The sequence below is a fragment of the Mastigoproctus giganteus genome, chromosome 14 (genome assembly GCF_048544385.1).
Source record: "Mastigoproctus giganteus isolate SK-2022 chromosome 14, ASM4854438v1, whole genome shotgun sequence".
Taxonomy (NCBI): Eukaryota; Metazoa; Arthropoda; class Arachnida; order Uropygi; family Thelyphonidae; genus Mastigoproctus; species Mastigoproctus giganteus.
The window spans coordinates 22,653,959-22,679,848 of NC_143588.1; the positions used below are offsets into that span (position 1 = coordinate 22,653,959).

The following is a 25,890-nucleotide window of genomic DNA, read 5'->3' on the forward strand; positions in this document are numbered from 1 at the left end:
TTTGCGGGCGGGGACGTTCGATGCCCTTTGGTGGCCGAGCGTCCTCGCAAGACTCAGGGCAGCTCATCTGCCGATAAATCTGTACAGCTGCATAAAAAGCTACCTGAGCGGAAGAAGGGTCTTGGTTCAAGCCTCCTACTGCAAGGTCGAGTGCCAAGTATACCGGGGATGCCCGAGGGCTATGTCTTGGACGAGTTTCTCCACCTCGACCTAGGGGACGTCAAGCACTGGCATATGCCGATGACCTTTCCCTGGTCCTAACTGCAGACCCAAGAGCCCAAATGGAAATTCGTGCAAACACAGCGCTAACCAAACTCCGAGAATAGACGGAAAGGCACTGTCTCACAATTTCGCTCACCAAAACTCAATCCGTCCTACTGAAGGATTACCTAACCCCAACAAGACAACCACAGATTAGAATCCAAGACAGAACTATCAAGCTAGTTATTGAACTGAAATACTTGGGAGTTATCCTGGATCGGAACCGGTCGTTCACTCCACACCTAAAATACGTGCAGAATAAAATTAAAAATTATGGAGCCATGCTCGCAAGAGGTACACACCGAGACTGGGGACTGAAAAGACATCCTGGCGATCCTCTATAAAGCAGAAATCATCCCGGCAATCACATATGCCTCTTGTGTATGGTTCCACAAGTCCTCAACCGTGGTAAATCGCCGCTGGCTAGATATTATACATAGACCTATCCTATCGACCCTCACCCGAGCATGCAAAACAGTGTCGACCCACGCGCTGCAAGTGATTACAGGGGCTCTCTCCCTCGATCTCGAGGTTACCCAAACAGGCATGCTGCTGCAGCTTGGATGGGGAAAGTTTGCAACATATTTGGACCACACAACAGATCCGACAAGCAATCGGAAAGCCGAGAACAACAAGCTTCAAATCTACCTGCGATCAATCTGGCAACAGCGCTGGACAAACTCTGCCGTCTCCCCCAGTCACGTGAAAGTTCCTTCCAAATCTGGAGCAAGTATACACTATATTTCCGACGTGGTTTTTCCCCGGACTGCATGTCACCTACCTCCTTACAGAACACGTAGCGATCCGTCACAAGCTTCATCTCCTTGGAATTGCAAACAACCCTGCATGTGCCTGTGGCTCCCCCGAGACCAGATACATGAGTGTGAACTGTAAGACGACCTACGTGCCCAGCTGATCACGCAAGTGCATTGCAACCCTAAAGACCAGGAGCACCACCTGCTGGAGGATGGGACTACCTACAAAGCCTTAACTGAATTTGCTCAGAGCCTATACGCTAGACGACTTAACCTTCCACTGCCTGCAAGCCAGGAAGAACAAGGACGAATTAGAACTCCACGCAACCCGAACCTGAAAGCTCCATGATCAAGTGGAAACTTTTATAATTCCATCAATACCAGATTACTGGGTTAGGACCATTAAATATCCCAACTCACCAATTATAACCAAACGAAGCACGTCACAGGAAGAGTATGAGTGGAGAACCTCTCAATTCTACCCCAGTGGATAACACTGGACATCATGGTGGAACTGGAACTCACCTCAACCATACTTAATTCCCTTCCACCGCAAATTGACATGGCTCCCGAGGACAACGACCAAACAAAAGAGCAGGCATAACCTCCGCGCACAATATACGACTCGGATTTGCATTCTGCTTTACAGCACCATTCTCCCAAACCACAACGGAATTCGCCCTAATGGCGAATAAATCCTACTCTTCCAAATATCCATGGATGGGACAGGGGTCCCACGAGGGACTACTCAACAAATTGCGGCATTAACTGCACTATATTGACTTGGACTTGTTGATCCTACATTTCCAGCATCAAATGGACCTAGATTTGCTTCTTGAATACTCAATCCTGACCTACAGAGGGAGTATACACCAAAAGCGGCGAGCAGCCCCCTACACATTATCCTATGAATTCTAAAATCTGATTTAACTGGACAGGTCCCAGTTCCAATGAGCAACCTCCAAATAGGCGGCCAAACTTGGCTCACATGGACACCAGAAAAAGTAGTTAAATCCTAGAAGACTCAATCCTACTGGTCACCAAATGCCACATGGACAAATCGCAGTCTCTGCATGCAGCGCTGTATTGGTGATCTGAGCCAGCTCCCTTGCCTGGCTCACCTTTTCCAACCCTGCCCGGCGGGTGGGGGAGATGGCGGTTCTGCCGTCTCCCCCAGCCACCCCCATTCTTACTCTCTGATGGGGCATGGGCATGCACCACCATAAACTGGAGCTATCTTCCCTATCGGCTCCATATCTCTGCCTTCCTCCCCCATAGTCTTCAATCTCCCCCCCACTCTACCTGCACACAAGTGAATTCCCCACACAATCTAAATTAAACTATCTAAAATCACCTTCACCGACTACTTTCGGCCTCTCATTCCTAGTGCCTCCCTGCCATGCCAGCACATAAATTTTTTTTATTTATTTATTTTTTTTATTTTTTTTTTTTTTTAGGTCCTAGCCACTGAAATCTCAGGAAATTAGGTGGCAGGGAGGTAGACTAAAATTTACTCTGGCAGGACCTGCCAGAGTAAATCTTAGTCTACTGGTGTTTCCTCGTCTGCCTCCATGGGGCGAAAGTGAGACAACGTTGGGCCTCATTGGGATCCAGTGGCTAAACGACCAGATAAACAACGGTACACGACACTAAACATGTAAAATATCCACACACTTTTGAATCTCTGGCATTTCCAGTAAACTGGCACACCCATCACAATGCAAGCGACGCGGAAATGGGGAACACCCCTGGTGTCGCTTGACACCAAACACACTTTCAATTTCTTGTGGTAGTTATTTAAGAAAACCGACACCATCACTTCTCAGCTAGATGCGGTGCACCCTTTCTGTGGGGGATTGTGGTAAGAATGTTTCTGTTTCGAACGTTCTTGGTTTTATGGTCAAAAATGGGGAATCAAGGTCTTATTCGTAGTCATTCGTTTTGGTGGGGAACTGCCGCAAGAGTTCTCTTCATTATTGCACCACTGCAAAGTTCTGTACAGTTCTGTCTAATGCTGGAGAAATTGTTAATCCTATTCAGTCGGGAAAATTAGGGAATCTCAGCCGGAGGGAGTGAGATTTTACTTGCAAGGAAAAAGATCATTCCTTGGCAAGTCTGTTCAGTTTGCCCCCCTCCTTTTTTCTTTTGGAATGAGTTGGGTGAAATAAGATGCTGCTTCATTAATGTCCGTCTCGTATCTAATGCAAGCGATCATACCTAGCTAATTCTGAACTTTATGGGCTTTGGGGATGGGGGAAAAATTGACTTTTTAGGGTTTAACTTAATACAGGGTGTCCACAAGCCCCCTTTACACAACTTAAACGTTGTGTGAAAAAAGAGGAAAGGAAAACCTCTCTGTCCTTAATTGCAAGTTATCATTTAATTCGATACGTGAGGCGCCTCCGTAGCCAGGTGGGAAGGAGCAGCAGTGCATAGCACACGCTTCTTGATTAGACCGGGGTTCGAGCCCGTCACCACCAAATACGGAGGATGCGGAAAGGTCAGGGAATGACCACCGCATATCCTCGAGCAATATGGCCTTAGTTGCTAATGCTCCTAAAAACCAAATAACAAACAACAACAATTCGATACGTTACTCTGCAGATATCCCACCACTTATAATAAAATTCCTCCCATAAACGGCAAAAGAATATGAGAGGAATTTAACCATATCCCTGTCAACGATGCTAATTACTTTGCAAGAGCGTGCCATAATGGTACCTGCCATAAGTGGAACATATACATGGGCTTTTATGAATCCCCAGATTACTGCAAGACCAGGTGAGAGTATGAACTGAAAGGTAACATATCAGGGATCGTATTGGCACTAAATCTGCCCTATTGCAATCCACTTCCTAGTAAATACTGTTTAGATATGCAAGAACTTCATTGTGGCGGAGCTCCATCTTGTTTGAAAATAGTCTCCATTTTACTCCTGCAGTTGGGACATAAGGAAATTCGGTAACATGCCGAGAGAGAGAGAGAGAAGTCTTTATTTTCTTTCTCTTTAATTTCTCTCTTTAATTAAAATTATAATTAAAAATGTAAACATGTTATTACTCTTCCTCACATTGCGCAATATTAACTATATTTACAAGCTGCATCATACAGTTATATTTACAATAAAAATATATAATATAAATAAATGGCACTTCTGTGTCAAACGAATTTTGTCACGGCACAGGAGAACTTGGCAGATGGTGTGGAGGGCGCACGAACTTCTTATTCTATTCTGGGATTGGAGCGAGCTGCTAACACTTCTTTCCTTTAGGTTTTATTGCTGCAAAATCTATGCAAGTCAGCGTCGAGGTGCTGTACTTCCGGTAGCATTTGGTTTGGGAGGAAGCGGGCTGAGATATGAAGCCTCTGATACTTCGAGCAGAACATTTGGTTTGACCGAAGTTCTCGCTTGGGTATTCAGCAGTAACACGAATCCCAAATGGACGGTATTGAGATCTGACTCGTGATCATTTTAACTGTAGCTATCAGACGTATTTCCATGATATCAGGCAATCGCTGCATCCCCAGTGAAGTAGCTAAAACTGTAGTTCTGTCCTGTGGTAGGAGGCAAGCTTGCCAGTTAGCCCATTTAAGTAGTCAGTCTGCAGCGAGGATTGGTTTCTTCGTTGTAGTAGCTACTGATGCCCACACTTCAGCAGTATAGAGGAGTGGAGAATAAATTACTGTTCTGATAAATTTCTTAATTATATGAGACTCCTTAACATAAATTGGTTGTTGTTTAGCTGCCCATCAGAGAGGCTACTCTGGACGTGAGCTTGCCTACATGAGCGTGAAACCGAAGTTTTAGATCAAATACTATTCCCAGATCTGCATGGGTGGGAATGGTAGATATTACAATTCTATCTGGTGTTGGGGCTATTATTGTAGGGGTTGGTCTGTGTGTGTGAGAGAGAGAGAGAGAGAGAGAGAGAGAGAACACCATTAGTTTTGTTTTTTGTGGGTTGATTGAGAGTCCATACTGTTTGAGGTATTGATACATGCTGTAGCTTCAAGGTGATTCTTGGAAGCAATAGGCATTAGCAAATTTTTATATCATCTACATACGTGATGATTTTCTCATTGTTACCGACAAGAGGCGCAATGATGGCTGTAAATAATAAGCCAGATACGACTCCTCTTGCGGGACACCAGCAGAGATGGCCTTCTTGTGCGATTGTCCATAGGCATGATCTGTAATACCATATCATATAGGAGTGATGCTGTGAACCAGAGGATATTACCTTGGATTAGATAGTCGTCTTTCAGTAAGCGGAGGAGCGCCAACACGTTGATGGCGTTAAAAGCCGCTTCAATATCGGGGTACGTGATTGCGAGTTCCTCGTGCTGTGCAAAGGCAGATATGTGGTTGCAAGGAGGTTCGTCACTGTGGATCGGTTTCGGATAGCGTAGTGGATCTGTGGCGGCTTATTTCCAAGAATCTGATTCATTAAGGTGGGCAGCATAGTTTTCTCAGGAACGTTGTGGAGTTAGATATCGGCCGAAAGTGCTTAGGTAGAGTGGGGTTTCGAACTTTTGAATGTGGTCTGACAAGGTAGCTATTCCGGTAAAGATTCTTGTGGTTAGAATTGAGTTGAAGATGGACCTGAGCGATTGGAGAATGGACGGACTTGAGGCATTTTACCATGAATTGTGGAACTTTCTCATCCCCTCGCGATTGCTGTTACTGGAAAGGAGTTTATTGCTGCTGTCAGCTGGTGTTCAAAGATGGTGATGGAATGCAAGATGTCTTGTAATTCATTGTCGGGACATAAAAGAGTTTAGTCGACCTGCCGGTGTATTGAATCTGCTAATATGATCTAGCCATTGAGCTGAGTCCAACTGACTATGAAAGCTATGGGATCTGAAGCAGTATGGGATTTTCCCTTTTTGAAGTTGGGTGCCCAGGTGTGCTGTTATTGCTCTTGATTTCTCCTTATTAAATTGTGCTCGTGCTCTTGAATAAGATGTCCGGTCGGAAACCTGTTGAGTACTTTTCTAGCTCTGGTGTAGCTGCTTGCTTTAATAGGAAGGTCATGTGTACATTTGGATTCCACCAAACTTCGGAGTGAGATGAGATCCTTATCTTCTTTGATGCAGAATATTTCAGGGCAGCTTGCAGGCATTTAGACATTAAGGAGCTTGGGGGTGACGATGACGGCGGTTTGAACGTGTTTTCGTGCAGGTGGTCCCAGCGAAGGAATTATTTATTTTGCTTAGACAGGTTGGTGATCCGATTTGTAGTGGTTCTTCAATCATCCATACTAAGGAGGAAAATAGCAAGTCCAGATGATTTTCTCCTTTAGTAGGGTAGTGATCGATTAGGTGTATATTTGCTGACTTCAGGTAGTCAATAAGGATCTTCTTGTGAGCTGTGGAGTGAAGTTGAAATCGCCGATGATGATGTGGTGAGCTGAGGGGTGAAAATGGGTTATAGCCCAATTGGCTGCCTCAGTAATGATATCAATAGTGGGTACAGGCGGGATATACATTAAGCAGATATAAATTCAAAATATTATATTAGGGCTACACATAATCGTAGTCGCTAATGCATATTAGTATATGTTTGAGTTTCTTCAGACAGGTCTGACAAGTATGTATACAATCTTTCGCCTGAATATTGCTCATTTCACTGCTACTATTTAAAGGCCGCAAATTTTAACGTTGATTCGAATGCTTTTAAAATAAGTAAATAAATCGGTCAACTACTGAGTGCCGGGCACTCGGGATGAAGGTTCCGTAGTCACGAATGGTCATTAGGGTAGTATCTCAAATAGAGCGCTTTTATGGTAACTGAAACAAGTTTCTAGTACCCCGGCTTGGCCTAAAACTGAGGAACTAACGAAAACGTCTATTTGAGTTTTTCAGTTGTGAATGACAAGGGTGGGAGAAGCGACTCCGACTTCTACGTGGGGAAGCGATTAAAGTCTTGGGGGAGAAGCTACTGGCAGGTGAGAGTCGTGCAAGACTTTGCGCAGGCGCCTCCCCATCACTGCCGCCTCAACGCTGGCTCTCGGAGTACCTCCTTGCCGGGACAACTCCAGCTTTGAAAATTGTTAAAAAATACTTCTCGTCGCAAAATTTATAAATGACCCTTATAGAATTATTAACTATTTGGCAATCTTTTTGTCACCAAAAGGAGAATTACTTAGTACAAAGAAGCGCGCTATCGAAGTGCAATAAAAAATTGTTTTTTTAATTTTAACACAAAGAGTAAATGATAGATTCCAATCGGAATAGTTTTCCTTTGATAAGTATCGAATAACGCATAGCTAATGTGAATTTTAAATTTTTAGCTCCATTAGCGACGGAAATAGAGGCGAAGGGGACAGAAAATTACTAACATTTTCTGTCTGGCGCCGCCATTTTTAATTTTAAAAATATTTTTAAATTATATTTTAAACCTACTCGTTGAGCTCTTTCCAACGGTGTATAATAAGCTATAGGTTGTCGACAACGTTTTTGTTCCCCCCCCCCACATTTCTCAGACAAATTGCAAAATTTCATGTGAATAGGTTGAATGGTTCCAGAGATACAATGCTGTGACAGACAACCAAGTCACATTATAAGGGTCCTTCATTAGACTACTGCCCTTAAAAATAATAAGTAAAAATAAATAACATAAGTAAAAATAATTTCATAATAAAAATTTTATTAAGTTCTCATCCGACACTCTATGCTGCCTACTTTTCTTCCTCTTTGTGTGTCTATTGCTTAATGACGTTTCCGGAGCGGCCACGAGCCGCCGTAGCCTAGTGGTCAGGCGCGAGGGTGCATAAGTACACGTGCCTTGAGTGACCACGGTTCAAGCCCGTGACTGCTGAATACGGTGCTGTTTCTTGTATTCTGTCTATCTTGTTAACTCCTCTGACTGTTTGGTCGTCCCGGAGTATAAACAGAAAATTTATTTATTTATTTTGATGGTTCGAAGCAGGTCAGCGGTGGGCCTACAATTTTAAGAAACAGAAGTGAAGAATGTTTTTGTCATCAACGAAGCTCTGGTTGGGCTGATAATCAGATTCATTTGTGAAAATCCTCGTTCACATTCACTCGATGAAATTGGTATCCTACTCAGAGCAGTCCATCAAATGCTTCAATTCTTCTGAAACTATCTTTTCAATTAGGTATTCCCGAAATCCACGAATTGTATTGTATCTGTTTCATTTAACTGTAACCTAATTGACAGTTTTCTAACTTCATTTTCACCAAATGCCATTATTTCACGTTTAGAAGGTTTTAATACCATCGTTGTCCTCGTTTTCCTTCTCTCGTCATCGGTATTGTCACTACAGTAGTTCTTAAATTTGGATTTTTTTTTTTTTTGAAACTGTCCAAAATGTCGGTGTCATTCGGATTATTCAGGTACTGTGATCATGTAAACAAAGATAGGGAAATTTTACGAAAAAATGTGGATAACGCACTTTCGCGAAACAACAGATGATTATTTGCCGGGGTAAAAGAAAATCACTCCCTCCTATTTCTGGAACGGGACGATTACAGTTGATTCACAGCGGTATCCAACCTACGGCCAGCCAGGAAAGTGAACTAAAACAGCATTTAAAATTTTGTTAATTATAAAAAACATTCTCATTAAATGTTTTGATCGTTAAATGTAATTGTGTATTGTACTTAATACAATTTTCGAATATTTTCAAGTTAACTTTTACATGCAAAGATATGGAAAAAGGAACACACTAAAGAAATCTAACTTCGAATTTTTTTGTGAATATGGCCCCAGTACGGGAAAAGTTTGGACACCAGAGCCCATTGGGCCCTTGATCTGCTCACTGCTGACCAGCTCGATTTCTCCGTATGCGGGACAGGTGGTCCGATAGGTTTTACCGAAAGTTCTAAGTTGTAGAATGGTAATCCCTTTAACCCTCTTAATTCGCGCAGCAGCACAAATTGCCTGAAGGCCAGAAATGCGAACAGTGTGTACCGAGTATTTTTTTTTTTTTTTTTTTTTTTTTATGTAAACCCCAAACACGAGAGGTATCGGAACCTATTGTACTTAGTACCGTGCTTGGGTTGGAGATTGCGAAGACAAAGAAGATATTTGTTGACATTGGACTTGAATTTCTGTAGACTGTAATTTTCAGGAAATACGTATGAAGGAAGGTTGTTCCAGAAAACGGCAGTTGATTGAATAAACGAGGAAGATGAAAAGTTGGTTCTGTGAGTTTGAAGTTGGACAGTAAATGGATGATGGCTGGTGGCGGCACGTGTTCGGACTGTTTTGAAAGAGAGAGCGGGAATTAGAAGCCAATTCAGAAGAATAGTGCCATGGAAGTATCCGTAGAAGAGGCATGCAGCAGAAACAGTACGTCTATGAGACAGTGAGTGGAGAGACTCTGTTAGAGATGAATCATTAATTAACCTAACTGCCCTCTTCTGAATGGAATCAAGAAGCCTGAGAGAGGTTTTGGGGGCACCACCCCAATGTGGGAACAATATTCCATGGCTGGGCAGATTTGAGATTTATACAGAGTGAGCAGCTGTTTGGAAGAAAAGTAACGCTGAGAGCGAAAGAGAAAACCAAGTTTTTTAGATGCAGAGGAAGCAATATTTGTAATGTGCTTGTGCCAAGAGAGAGATTAGACGTCAGAGTAATCCCCAAAAGTGATATATCATTTTGCCTAGAAATCGGAGTGTCACTAAAGATAAATATAGGAGCAGAAGCATCCTTTTTGCGAAATATAAGACAAGACTGAGTTTTTAGAAGGGGTTGAAATCAACTAAGTTGTCTTGGCTCTACTGGAGAATTACCCGAAGATCGGCATTTAAGGAATTGGTAGCAGATTTTCTAGAAGTTGAAGCTGATTGAGCAGGACAAGGTTTCTCAAAGTGGAATGCAATGTGCTATCATCGGCAAAACTATGGATAGGATTTCCAGTCAATTGAAGAAGGTCATCAATATACAAGAGGAAAAGAGTGGGGGAAAGAACTGAACCTTGGGGGACACCGGCATTAGTGGAGAAGGTAGAAGACAGAGAGCCATCTACCATCACCCTCAGTGAGCGATCAGAGAAAAAACTGGATAACCAATTACTAAAAACAGTTGGCAAACCATAAGATGGAAACTTGTTTAGAAGACCTTTATGCCAAACACGATCGAAAGCCTTTGAGATGTCAAGAGCAACTACTTGTGTTTCACCAAATCTTACCATTGAATTAGTCCATAAATGGGTAACATAAGCCAGAATATCACCAGTGGATCGACACTAACGGAATTCATACTGCCGATTGTTGATCAGACGGAAGGTTTCTAGGTAGTTTAAGAGTTGGCGGTTAATTGATTTCTCCATTACTTTAGAAAGAGTAGAAGTAATTGCAATGGGACGATAATTGGATGGGAGGGATTTGTCACCCTTTTTAGGAACTGGCTGGATGAGCAAATTTCCAAGCAGAAGGAAAAACACCTTTGGAATAAGAAAGTGAAAAAAGGCGGCAAAGAATAGGAGTAAGTTCAGGAGCACAGGTTTTGAGAACAAGTGGAGAAATACTATCTGGACCTGGAGATGTCTTATCATCAAGATTCGTCAAAATTCTTCTGACATCCTTTTGAAGGAAGACCACAGGAGGCATTGAATGGAGCGTGTTGAGAATGGTGGGAGGTGTTTAACCAAGATCATTAATACACGAGTTGGAAGTAAAATGGGATGGTAGCAGGTCAGCCTTGGCTGAAGTGACAACAGAACTGTCTGGTTTGGACAGAGGTGGGAGCAGAGATGGGCAAAATTTGCAGCCAATAGCTTTGGAAAGAGATCAGAATGCTCGGCTACCATTAGCGCAAGAAGCAAGTTTTCTGCTCGGCCTGTTCAAACTCTAGTTTGGACTGATTAATAACTGCTTTACAATTGTTGCGAGCTTTGGTGTAGGTAGAAAATTAAACTGAAGAATTTGAAACAAGCCAATTACGATATGCAACATTCTTCTCGAACAGCCTTAGCACATTTATTGGAAAATCAAAGTTTATTTAAAGGAAGAGATTTTAAAGTGGAGTTGAGATAAAGGATTCCATTCCTGCAAGAATAATTTCACTGACACGATCTGAGCTAACGTTCACATCAGAAGTTTTGAAACAGTAATCCGACCAAGGAAAAGAAGTCTCGCAGGTCATCCCATTTTGCATTTTTGTAATGCCAAACAACATATTGGGAATAGCCATGAGATAAAGGTTCCATTGGAGAAGAGACAATCATCAAGTTGTGATCTGAAGTACGTAAAGGGCCTCTCACTTCGACCGTGTACTTAGAAGGGTTGTTTATGAGAAAAAGATCAAGCGTATTGGCTGTATGATTAGGATTGTCCGGTATTCTTGTAGGTAAATGAACAATCTGTGCAAGGTCATTAGTAATTGCAAAAGCCATCTCGACCAGCTGGGTCGGCGTGACTAGAAAACGGAAGCCAGCTGGTGTTGTGAACATTAAAATCACCAAGGAAAATTACTTCACTGTTAGGAAAGTTGGACTGGAGAAAGTCAAGTTGCAAAGAGCTCCAAGTGATTAGTGGAGTTGGGAGAACGGTAGAGACAACAGATGAATTTGACACAATGAGGTAGAGAGATTTTAAGCCAGAGAAGATCAAAGAGAGGAGATTCCAAATTGCTAAGTCTCTGACAGGGAATATCAGAACGGACATATGCACAAGTACCACCTTTCAGGCGAAAGGAATGATACAGCGAATAATTTGGGCATCTGAGATGAGCAGTAGTTGAGTCAACCGATAACTGAGATTCTGTCAGAAAAAGTACATGGGGTTTGGCAGACTGCAAGTGGAAGTGGACATCGTTGAGATTAGAATTGAGACCACGTATATTTGTGAAATGAATTAGGAAGTGCTTGGGAGGTTTAGATATTTTCGCAGATAAGCTTGCTCTATTAGTTTGACAATTCATGGTGTATTCAATAGTAAAAAAAAAAAAGTGGGTGGGACATGCTGTATGAAGTAATGAAATTTTTGGATATGGCCTACACACGGTAAGAATATACCCAGATCCTTGGCATAACGTGGCCTCGACAATGCTCCCCGCATACACACTACTCGGACTCCCTCCAGTCACTATCTGGCAGAGTATAGGTAGCAAGATTATACACTAGCTGATCAGGAAGCCTCCTAGAGAGTTACCAATAGGTTCGGTCCGGTGTACTAACCAGCGGCCGGCCTGCGAACACCGTTTTAGAGCTTTTCCCGCGAAATGTAAAGAATATTGTATCTCGCCACGAGATTCATCATAACCTCAAATCATCAATCATACTGCATGATGGAAGAGATAGGGAAGGGTTGACCGGAACTTAGCTCTAGAGGCCAAACATGGGTTCCGCCACTTCAAGCCTCCAATAAGCAAAGTGGTGGTATTGCACCGGTTGATGAGAGCCATCTAGTACTGCCTGGTAACATAGAGGGGCGGCATTCCTCCATGTGGTGTGGGCACCACACCTCGACCCCTGCTTACGTTGTTCACACCTGGGTAGTCACCCACCATGTACTTGTGCATGGAGGTTATACCCAGGATTACTAAAGTCCCACCATCGTGAAGGTGCAAGCAGATGATTTGTCTGTCACAGACCGTCCGGACTTTGCCGAAATTGGGTCCACTTGACTTGAGTGTCACCCGAATATCAGTTCCATCAGCGTTTTAGACTCCCAGGTAGCAAGTGCAGATTGTCTGGCATATCTGAGAGAACATCTGTGACAACTTCAAGGACCATAGGAGAGTATATTTTCTCCTAAACTGTTCGCTATATGAAAATTTTCTCGCGCAACGGAAAGTATTTTAAATGCAACTTCCAAGGGGAATTCAAAATAATTCGCTATAAAAGGACTTCGTAAAACAGAGGTCTGACTGAGTAATTTGAATTATAAAAATGGTTATACAGTTTTATGTAGAAAATATCTTAACAATAGACAGTGAAAAATGCAAATTTAGTTAAATAACTTTAAGCTTATTGGAATAGCAATAAATTTACGGAATATTACAAATTTGAAGTGCATTACATCCGAATGTCACGCGTGACTGTTAATAAAGGTGCCGGTACACCGTACCGTTGCGTACAGTCCCGAAAAAAAAAGCACTGTTTTCAATATGTATACTGAGGGTTTAGTGTCAAACAACGTCAACTACAAAATTAAGTTTTTGTTTTGAGACAACTTTAGTTTTATTTTATACAAATAACGATGCACATGTCATAGAACTGCATGGCTCTAGTACAGTCGTTCTCTCAAACTTTTTTTGGTTCGCGGCGCATGTGAAAACAAATTTTCTGGCGCCCTTCTTGTACAAAATTAAAAATATATGAATATATTTTAAACTATGAATAAAAATAACTTAAATTACAGAAAACGATTACTTACCTTATTTTTATAAATTAAGCATGGTCATGTGACATGAGCTTGATGTTTTTTGGCCACCTTTTCAATGTCAGGACGTATATGAGATAAACATATACCCTCATTTCATCTCCAATACATTGGAATCTTTCCTGTTTTGCATTTAATGTTAGTTAGTGAAGAATATCCTAGGGTTTCTTCTCATTTTTAAAATATACTTTCATAATATTCGCGGCACACTAGCCACCTCTTGCGGCTACACTCAGTCTAGATGGATCCAATATCTTTCTATTACAGAAGATTTAGGAGAAGTCCGGTTGGCCTGCCTCCCTAAAATCCACTCATGCACACCTTCTCGATGGTAAGCCCTGTTACGTCACTTAGGTGGCAACGAACGTGTACAGTGGTTCTCTTCAAGACGCCTGGTCAGCGTGAAGAGGAAAAGACCAAACGCTCCAGCATATGCCAGCACGACAAAACAAATGGTCCTCAGTCCCCAGCGGCTTTCACTCGGTCTTCTAGATGAGCAGAAAACCCACTACACTATTATTATGGGGGACTTTAATGCTAAGGTTGGAAAAAGACAAAACAGTGCAGAAAGGGGAACAATATGGAATTGGTGAAAGAAATGAAAGAGGCGAAAGACTTGTAGATTTTGCAGAATCTCAAGGATTGTCAGTAATGAACACTTCTTTCAAGAAAAGGGTGAACAGAAAGTGGACATGGAAGAGTCCAAATGGATTAACAACTAATGAAATCGACTTCATCCTCACTAACAGATGATATATTGTGAATGATGTTACCGTCCTGAATAAGGTAAATGTTGGAAATGATCACAGAATGGTAAGATGTACACTTGATATAGATGTAGGAAAGGAAAAAACTGACTCGAGTAAATAATACAAAGGTCTTTGAGATAACAGAAGAGGAGAAAAAGCAGTATGTACTGGAAATTAAGAACAAGTTTGGGCTTCTGCAGACTGCTCAGGACCAAGATATCGACGAGGAATATTGCAACTTTCTGAAAATGATAAAGCCCAAGAGGGAAAAAGCAAACCAAAAAAAGAAAAAATTAGTCAAGAAACACTTGTTATGATGAACCGAAGGCGAAAAATGAAGAGCAAGATAAACACTGACAAGGAAAAAATTGAGTATACTGATTTATGTAAAGCCATTAGAAAGATCCTCAGATAGGACAAAGATTTAACACAGGAAAAGTAGAACAAGCATTAAGGGAAAACAAAGAATTTAAATCAGCAGCCATGAGCAGTAATACAGAAAAACAAATGATACTGAAACTGAAGAATAGCGATGGTGTACTTATAAACGGCAGAGAAGGCATAATTCAAATAGCAGAAGACTACTATAGAGAATTATACAAGGAGCAAGGGAATGAAGCCAGCAGTGGGAAAGATGGATCGCAAATTAGTAACACACAACATACCTGATATCCTTCTGACGAGGTAGAACATGCGTTGAAGATAATGAAGAATCAGAAAGCCCCAGGGGAATATGAAGTTACTGTAGAGTTGTTAAAATTGGGAGGAAGAGACATAACACAAAAACTGGCAAGGCTCTTCACAAAATGCATTAGAAGAGGTCTGACGCCTAAGCAGTGGAATAATGCAATCATAGTTTTGCTGCATAAGAAAGGAGATAAATCAGAAATTGGAAATTAAAGACCAATTAGCTTGTTATCCCACATCTACAAGTTGTTCACAATGGGTCATTAATAACAGATTAGAAAGAATACTTGATGAGAATCAACCGAAAGAGCAAGCTGGCTTTAGGACAGGATTCTCAACTATAGATCACCTTCACGTAATATCACAGCTAATGGAGAAAGCAAATGAATATAAAACACCATTATGCCTGGCATTTGTGGATTATGAAAAGGCATTTGACTCCATACAGCATAAGGCAATGTTTCGGGCACTTCAAAGACAAGACATAGATATCCCACATATGATTTTGAAGCGAATATATGAGAATGCTACCTCCTTTATTAGACTAGACAAAGACAATAGGAAATTTAAAATCGAGAAAGGAGTTCGACAAGGAGATATCTCCGAAGTTGTTTACTGCTGCCCTTGAGGAAGCTTTCAGAAGATTAGACTGGTCGCAGAAAGGAGTCAATGTGAACGGAGAGTACCTAAACCATTTACGATTTGCAGATGACATTGTGGTCATAAGGCATGATCCCAAAGAATTAGAGGAAAATCTTAATCAGTTATGCACAGCTAGTTAGGATTTTGGACTAAAGATGAATATGGCTAAAACAAAAGTAATGATGAAGGTGGAGTCATATACTTATGTTCCCAAGTCGTTTCTGTTATAGTGTAGGGCGCTTGCTGGACAGCGTTTAATATAATTAACGAGATTTCCGGACAAGTTTCCGACATTAAAATGAGGATCCAGAGAGACTGGGATTTATATGAGTTTCTAGCAGTTCATTCAAGACAAAATATTGTGTTCCTGCATTTACTCTGAGATGTAAAGAGCAAGCTGCAACATCAAGAGGCATTGTGTTTTTCACCCAGAGGTACCTCTTGGATAAGGGCCCCCAGGGTGCCGCAATTAATGGTTCTTTTAAACAACTTATATGAATACAATCAAACGTGTAAATTAGAGAATAGTCCTGAAGAAAGAGAGATCAACAAAGTATAGTTTATTGCAGGTATATGGATATGTATATTTATTTACAAAAAAAAAAAAAAAAAATACTAAGTAATATAAGAAACTAAGATTATATTATGTTATAAGTAGTAGCTTTACTCAGAGTAGCTTTACATTTAAGTAGTTAATGGGTAGTGGTAACATAGCATATTTCTGCCGTTCTGTCTACATTCTTCAGGTAGCTTTTGGTAAACAATCGTTGTTAGTACCCAATAGATTGAGGGGCTTCCAGCTATTCGAGTTTATGGGCAAATTGTGTAGGGTTGACAAATAGTTTTCTTTATCGTGACTGGAAACAGTATCCAGTAGTCAGTGCAATTGATGACACATTCTGGCATTAATACAGTAAAATGGACATTCATCAGTGTATTTATCTGGAAGGAGAGAGGTCAGTATGTGATATTAGGTAGGGGATATAGTAGATGTGGTTGTTTACTAATTCCAGATAACCGGTCGTTAAACTAAGAGGCGAACTTACCCAAAAAGCTCCATTGCGACTTGCCGGGCACTATCTGCTCTCCAACATCAGCCATTGAGGATATCTTATACAAGTTAGCTTACCAACCAACTCCTCGTTTTTCCCCTATTCCCAATATATAAATGTCCCTCGCCCCTTTTCGATGGCCCTCTCTTTGGATTGGTTAGCAGCCTATTTCTGTAGGCAAAAGCAAATCTAGGATCACCTGTCCTCGTAATTCGACATGTTTTATTTGAGAAATCTATCGAGAGAAAGGTGCAAATTATTAATTGATATGCGGTGGTATTTCCGGGTTATACCAAGGCATTCTCTTCATTCAAAGTCTATTCACCTCTATCCATTTCCTGACAAGAGTCAAGTCACAGTAATCAGTTCGAATTTCACTCAATTTCACCTTCCCTTCCTGATTCCGATTTACTCATTGGCACCCACAGATTTTGCCACTGTATACCTGAGTTATACTAACGCGACACTTAGCTGACCCTATCGAGTGTCGGCTTCATGCAGTGGATTGACCGAAACTATGGGAGTGAGATGGATACTCGATTACTGCTTTCCTAAAAATAGAATTAGATAAAACAGCTTTCAACACGGCCTTATTACTTCACACATATAACTAGCAAAATTAATGTATGGCTATTTATGAGAATGTATCACGATGTAAAAATGTTCACATTTTTATACTTATCTGGGACAAGTTATTAGCTGTAATAATGATAAATGGCTGGAAGTCAAGAGAAGAATAAATTTTGGATGGATAGCATTCAGCAAATATAGTCACATACTGAAGAGCAATATCCCAGTTTCATACTATGATTTTTAGTGTTTTCCACCAACCATGGAATAGAACGAAAGACGAAAAAACCCAAATTTTTAAAAATTTTTAATATTTACAATAAATTATTTACAAACCAAATATTACTGATAGTAATTTTAAAATAAAACAACTGTGATATACAGGATAATAATAAAATGTCGAATTTAAAATGCAATAAAATATACTGATTAAAAGCGCTAAAATACTAACTGAAGCTTTCAAAGGCTTCTGCCTTTTTTCTCAACAGTGTAATTTCTGTTTTGCGGTGCATCATTAAATACCAGCAGGTTCACGGTGCATCTCACGTGAACGTGTACTGTTCCCGTCAGAACCGGAAGTGGCTCGGGAGCGTTTCAGGCAAAAACGTTCATTCCCTCCAAGGATTACCGCCTCAAAGAGGGGATGAATACGTGTGCCACTATCTCTATTTATATTTTTCTCAGTAGCACTAATTCGCAAGCTCTCGAGCCACTTGCGGTCCCAAAATCTGTGCGCCCGAATAGTGATGACCGCTTCATCTGGGGAGATTTGATGTTGCTTCTCCCAGAAATGTTCAGCTACGGCGGATTTGCCATAATCTGCATTTCTTATCGCATTTGTGTGCTCCCCCAGACGATCTTTGAGACGCCGTTTTGTTTCTCCCACATAACATTCCCCACATTCCGGGCATTTAATACTGTATACGACCCCACTTATATTTTCATTTAAGACAGGGTCCTTCACCTGTGACACGATTGTGTGCAGCTTCCTGCCTGGGAGCTGCACACAACGTGTCTGGTAATTCCTTAATACGCGAGCTAAACGCTCGGATAAACCCGGATAGTAGGGAATGTATGCGGTGGCTATTGGCGTGAAGGACTCACTTCTACTCTGCCCTCCACTAATGTATTTCTCTATGATCCTCCGGGGGTAGCCACACTTCAAAAGATCCGCCGTAACACGTTCATACTCCAAGTTTCTATCCTCTGAGGTACTACAATGGGATTTTGCCCTATCCACTAATGCTCTTACTACACTGTTCCTGTGATAATTAGTCTGCGCTGAGTTGTAGCGTGAATATTGGCCCCTGCACATAGATTTTCTAAATACTTTTGTTTTCAAATGCTGGCCTTTTCTACAAATCAGCACATCCAGGAACGGCAAAACCCCTCCTTCCTCTACCTCAGAGGTGAATTGTATGAACGGGGAGAAGCTATTAAGAAAATTCAACGTATCATCCTCACTCCCTTCCCGAATAACTGAAAACGTATCATCAACATACCTTTTCCACGGACGCATAGGGAGAACTGTAGTGTTAAATAGTCTGGACTCGAGCTCCTCCATCGCTAAATTAGCTATGATGGCACTGATGGGAGAGCCCATAGCTGCACCGTTAACCTGCTTGTACATGGTGTTATTAAACACCATGGTAGTACTCGAAAGACATAACTCTATTCCTTTACATATGTCCTCTAAGTTTAGTTGCGTCCTATTATTCAAGGTGGTGTCTCTTTCTAAAGCCATGTACGCACAATGTATCCCATGGTCAATTGGGATGCAGGTAAACAACGATGTTACATCAAAGGATATCATAACTTCGTTTTCTTCTATACGTTGTCCTCTTATGAATTGTACAAATTCTTTACTGTCTCTGATACTATGTTCAGAGAGTCCAACTAATGGTGACAGTAGTTTGGCTAGGAAACCAGATAATGCGTACGTGGGGCTGCCAATAAACGAGACTATCGGTCTAAGTGGCACACCCACTTTATGTATTTTTGGCAAACCGTAAAATCTCGGTATCTGGCTTCCTGTGGCATGTAATGCCCAATACCCTTCCTTTGAAATCTTATTGGATTTCATCCAACATTGCACCATCTTATTAACTTGTCGTTCCAGATTCGACAGGGGATTCTTATGAATAATCATATAGGTTGTGCGATCATTTAACAAATCTAATGCTTTGCTTACATATGCTTCTTTATCCAAAACCACCGTTGCTCTACCTTTATCAGCTGGTAGGACCACAACATTATCGTCCTGCTTAAGACTTTCTAGTGCTAATCTTTGCTTTATATTAAGATTCGAGGGAACTTTCTTGGCTTGACTTAAAATAGCTGCTGTTTTCACACGGATTTCATTGGCCATGCACACAGGTAACTTACTAGCCGCTCTCTCAATGCCCATAGCTATTTCTGCTATGGGCACTTTGGGCGGAATCGTAGCAAACTTAGGTCCTAGATTTAACACTTCTATTTGATCATCAGTCAACTGTTTACTACTGATATTAACAATAAAGTTACTATTGGTACTATTATCACTGTTACTCCTGGACATGGTTTGTTCTTTAAGCCTATCGAACTTATTCATTTGTCTTTGTCTGTAACTGTCAGAAATCCGTTTTGCTTTGTTCGATACCACACTAATCACTAATATCAAATGTACAGAGGTTAATCTCTCACTTATCTTGTTTAAGCACCTATTCTTATCTCTCCTAATGTGATACAAGTTCTTATGTAACTTATCAATCCAAATGCTTAGGATCTTTCTTTGGTACCACTTCGAAACATTAAACAACCGCTCGTCTTCAAAAGGAGGTTTAACTTGAAAGCCACGAGGTGTGAGGTTATACGTCTTACATCGGTGGGCAAACCTCAGATGTTCATGTTTAGCTTCTCTAGCACTATGTTTCTGGTATTCTCTAACGCACCGCACAACTGTATGGCCATAGCATCTAAACAGTTCGTCAAATAGGCCTCTGGGGTTGGGTATACTCATACTATGATTTTTAGTGTTTTCCACCAACCATGGAATAGAACGAAAGACGAAAAAACCCAAATTTTAAAAAATTTTTTTTAAAAACTTTATTGTTAATATCAGTAGTAAACAGTTGACTGATGATCAAATAGAAGTGTTAAATCTAGGACCTAAGTTTGCTACGATTCCGCCCAAAGTGCCCATAGCAGAAATAGCTATGGGCATTGAGAGAGCGGCTAGTAAGTTACCTGTGTGCATGGCCAATGAAATCCGTGTGAAAACAGCAGCTATTTTAAGTCAAGCCAAGAAAGTTCCCTCGAATCTTAATATAAAGCAAAGATTAGCACTAGAAAGTCTTAAGCAGGACGATAATGTTGTGGTCCTACCAGCTGATAAAGGTAGAGCAACGGTGGTTTTGGATAAAGAAGCATATGTAAGCAAAGCATTAGATTTGTTAAATGATCGCACAACCTATATGATTATTCATAAGAATCCCCTGTCGAATCTGGAACGACAAGTTAATAAGATGGTGCAATGTTGGATGAAATCCAATAAGATTTCAAAGGAACTGTATTGGGCATTACATGCCACAGGAAGCCAGATACCGAGATTTTACGGTTTGCCAAAAATACATAAAGTGGGTGTGCCACTTAGACCGATAGTCTCGTTTATTGGCAGCCCCACGTACGCATTATCTGGTTTCCTAGCCAAACTACTGTCACCATTAGTTGGACTCTCTGAACATAGTATCAGAGACAGTAAAGAATTTGTACAATTCATAAGAGGACAACGTATAGAAGAAAACGAAGTTATGATATCCTTTGATGTAACATCGTTGTTTACCTGCATCCCAATTGACCATGGGATACATTGTGCGTACATGGCTTTAGAAAGAGACACCACCTTGAATAATAGGACGCAACTAAACTTAGAGGACATATGTAAAGGAATAGAGTTATGTCTTTCGAGTACTACCATGGTGTTTAATAACACCATGTACAAGCAGGTTAACGGTGCAGCTATGGGCTCCCCCATCAGTGCCATCATAGCTAATTTAGCGATGGAGGAGCTCGAGTCCAGACTATTTAACACTACAGTTCTCCCTATGCGTCCGTGGAAAAGGTATGTTGATGATACGTTTTCAGTTATTCGGGAAGGGAGTGAGGATGATACGTTGAATTTTCTTAATAGCTTCTCCCCGTTCATACAATTCACCTCTGAGGTAGAGGAAGGAGGGGTTTTGCCGTTCCTGGATGTGCTGATTTGTAGAAAAGGCCAGCATTTGAAAACAAAAGTATTTAGAAAATCTATGTGCAGGGGCCAATATTCACGCTACAACTCAGCGCAGACTAATTATCACAGGAACAGTGTAGTAAGAGCATTAGTGGATAGGGCAAAATCCCATTGTAGTACCTCAGAGGATAGAAACTTGGAGTATGAACGTGTTACGGCGGATCTTTTGAAGTGTGGCTACCCCCGGAGGATCATAGAGAAATACATTAGTGGAGGGCAGAGTAGAAGTGAGTCCTTCACGCCAATAGCCACCGCATACATTCCCTACTATCCGGGTTTATCCGAGCGTTTAGCTCGCGTATTAAGGAATTACCAGACACGTTGTGTGCAGCTCCCAGGCAGGAAGCTGCACACAATCGTGTCACAGGTGAAGGACCCTGTCTTAAATGAAAATATAAGTGGGGTCGTATACAGTATTAAATGCCCGGAATGTGGGGAATGTTATGTGGGAGAAACAAAACGGCGTCTCAAAGATCGTCTGGGGGAGCACACAAATGCGATAAGAAATGCAGATTATGGCAAATCCGCCGTAGCTGAACATTTCTGGGAGAAGCAACATCAAATCTCCCCAGATGAAGCGGTCATCACTATTCGGGCGCACAGATTTTGGGACCGCAAGTGGCTCGAGAGCTTGCGAATTAGTGCTACTGAGAAAAATATAAATAGAGATAGTGGCACACGTATTCATCCCCTCTTTGAGGCGGTAATCCTTGGAGGGAATGAACGTTTTTGCCTGAAACGCTCCCGAGCCACTTCCGGTTCTGACGGGAACAGTACACGTTCACGTGAGATGCACCGTGAACCTGCTGGTATTTAATGATGCACCGCAAAACAGAAATTACACTGTTGAGAAAAAAGGCAGAAGCCTTTGAAAGCTTCAGTTAGTATTTTAGCGCTTTTAATCAGTATATTTTATTGCATTTTAAATTCGACATTTTATTATTATCCTGTATATCACAGTTGTTTTATTTTAAAATTACTATCAGTAATATTTGGTTTGTAAATAATTTATTGTAAATATTAAAAATTTTTAAAAATTTGGGTTTTTTCGTCTTTCGTTCTATTCCATGGTTGGTGGAAAATACTAAAAATCATAGTATGAGTATACCCAAACCCAGAGGCCTATTTGAAGAATATCCCAGTTTGTCTGAAACGTAAAATAATGAACCAATGTATACTCCCCACCATGACTTATGGAAGTGAAACTTGGGCACTCACCAAAAGAATGGAAGAGAAGCTGAGAACTACACAGTGAAGAATGGAACGAATTATATTGGGAATCAGAGTGTTAGATAAGAAGAGAAACACATGGATTAAGCAGCAAACTCAAGTAAAGGGCATTCTTATCAAAACTAAAGAACTAAAATGGTCTTGGGCAGGACACATAGCTCGAAGACATGATGACAGATGGACAAAGAAAATAACAGAATGGTACCCAAGAGGGGCTAGAAGAAAACCTGGAAGACAAAGGCGGAGATGGATAGATGAAATTCATGAGTTTGTGGGTAGTAAATGGATGACCAGTGCTCAAAACAGAAGGAACTGGAAAGTTGCTGGAGATTCCTTCATCCTGCAGTGGATTGAAAATGGCTGATGGTGATAAGCACATTTCCGGTAAACCAAGAAAATGTTAAATGACTTTTTCTAGGTTAATTACAAAAACGTTTATTACAAAATGATTTTGTAGTTACCTAAACCTGCGATATGCTTAAGCGCCTGTTGTCTTCACAATGTCCCTCTGTCATCCATGCATGTAATAAAGGGACTCCCAGTGCACAGATTTTCGGGAAATTTTGTATTTAGGAGCTTTAAAAATATTTGTCGAGAGCCAACGAAATTTCATTGAAATCGGACGATTAGCAATCCGGCAATTATTATTCTTTACACACACAATTTGTAATAAAAAAAAAAAAAAAAAAAAAAACGAAATTTACAGACTAAATATTAGTTTTAATGCAGTATTGTATAGAAGAGATACATATAGAGAGAAAAGAGTCAAAAGAATATTGAGAGAGAGTAATAAATGTTATACAGTTGTAAGAAACGTTGAGCTCTATCAAGTTATAATCTTGGTAATTAATTAGTAGGGAAATATATTTACTCATTTCTATTAAACACAGAAAATGGAGGGAAAAATCACATCTGCTTTATGTAACACACTGCGTGCATTTTTTGCTTAGTCACAATATTTTGAAACCGTGAAGATTATTTTAAATTAACCTGTATATAGATATTGATTTAATTCTATTGTTTTCAGTACAGTTTTTTTTTTTTTTTTTTTTTTTTTTTTTTTTGTTGTTAAATTCTACTCAAATATACAGAATGATGGTATTACCAAAAAAATCCGGCCATTTCGTTCAACGTACACGCTCCTTAAACTAACTGGTGAGTGTTCAATAGTACCTGGTTTGTGACCCTGTTACTTTAAATGAAAAACTTAAAGAAAAACATAACCATTGTCTTTAATTGCAAGAGATGACCTAATAGTTTAGTAGTAGCGGAAGCACTTCAGAAAGAAATCGGCACAGACCGGTTTCAATAACGCTGCGTTATCTGTTATTTGTAGCTGGCTTCTTAACAAAGAGATATCGGTTGTAAGAAAATGCACAACAAAACGAACACACACACGAGTGATCACTGAGATATGACTACTTACCTAATACCTTGTTGGGCCGCCGTTTACACTAACAGCTGCTATTCGCCTAGGATTGGACTCCACTGGAATTCTCGGTATAGATGACAGTTGCATGTTCATACGCCTCACTTCCCATTCAAAAACATCCCATAGGTGTTCAGTTGGATTGTGATTAGACGAATTTAAAGGCCAATCATGATATCATCATTCTTCTCTTTCTTGGTGGCGCTCTCTCTCTCTCTCTCTCTCTCTCTCTCTCTCAGGGTAACTCGGGAATTTTTTTTTTGGCTGGTGCAGCATAAACCTCAGGCTTCCTTGCACCATATGGATAATAATAATAATAATCTTCACCGTGTTCCTTGAACCACTCGTGCACAGTGCGCGCGCGATAACGTCTTGGAAGATCCCGTTTCTGTTCAGGAAAAAATGCAACATGGCAGGGTGCACATGGTCTCCTAAAAGATTCCGGTAGATCTCACCACTGAAATGTTGGTCCATACGCACCAGGGTTGTAGTTCTTCCCTGAAAAACATGCCCCATATTAAGCAACTACCGCCAACTGCCTGGATAGTGGACACCATGCACGATGGATCTATGGGCTCTTGTTTCTTGCGCTACCATACACTAAGGCATCCGTTGGCGTGTTGCACCAGATATTTGGATTCATTAGACCAGCACACTCGTTTCCAGTCCTCCTCCTCCAATGTCCAACAAGCGCGTTTACACCACAGCATTTGCCGTTGACCATGATCAGCAGTGAGCTGAGTGTGCAGTGCATCGTCATTTTGGATATTGTTCTTGCATTCCCTATATTGTATTGCTGTGTCAACTGTCACACAGTGATCTCCCCTTCAGCCCCTTCTGCGCACCCTTCGCTCACCACGAACATCCACCCTGCGTAATCCTTTACAGTTCTTTCGGCTGGAGGTGGTTTGACCCACTCAATACCATATTTTTGTACACTTTAACCACAGTGGGCCGTGAGTAACCGACAAGATGTGCCGTGGCCCCGGGTACTAAGCGATTATTAGTGTAACCAAGCGATTCAAAGCGATTTCTACAGTGTGTGCGCAGAGCAAATAGATTCGTTTTGGTTTTAAATATAGTTTTCCTTATTTAGTTGTATAGCGTAATTCTTTTGCACTACGAGAAGTAGGCAGGGTTCCAGAACGGAAATTCAACTCTACTTCTTGTTAATAGTACTAACCAAACTAACTCAGCTGCCCACTTAACCTTGTGGCACAGCTCCTTCCTTCTGGTGGCAGAGCCGAAAACCTGGAAAGAAAATTTTCGTTCCAGGGGACCAAAAGGAGCAAATGATCTCCTCTACAGGATCCGGATCTTAACATGACTACTCACGAGATAGAAAACTCTGCAGTGCTAAATGCCAAAAAATTGACAATACCAAAAGAAGAGCTCTAATGAATCTGTATTGCACTCTACTCAAGAACAATCTCTAGGTGCCTTTCAAAATTCAGAAATACCTAGAAAATCTCACAGGGTCTCCAAAAACAATCAAGCGTCTTTGTTCTGTTGACTTGCTCGTTGAGATTTCAGACGAACATCAATAAGAATTTTCACCATTTCCCCTCATGATACTCTAAACACATCTAGGGTGATAGCGGAGTGAGATCTCATAAACTGGTCTCAGGCGAAGGTTGCATGGTTTTTTTTATCTCCCGGAAACTCAGGTTTTTTGTCCAGCAAAACAGAAAATCGCCCACAGAACACGTGCAATTTACAGTATATATGGAGCAATATGGCCGTAGTCGCTAATGCTCCTAAAACCCTGATACAACAACAGTGTGAATTTCATACAGGTAAATCAACTTTAGACCTCTTGATTCAAACAGAACTCAGATTCGCAATGCATTCGTAAGAAAGAAACATATGACTACAGTTTATTTAGACA

General features: G+C 40.9%; 1 protein-coding gene across 1 annotated transcript in view; it reads left to right on the top strand.

The window, feature by feature from the left end:
• Positions 1 to 25,890, top strand: part of LOC150075015 (glucose dehydrogenase [FAD, quinone]-like) — a 138,222-nt gene that overhangs the window by 15,615 nt on the left and 96,717 nt on the right. The gene's annotated exons all lie outside the window — the stretch shown is intronic.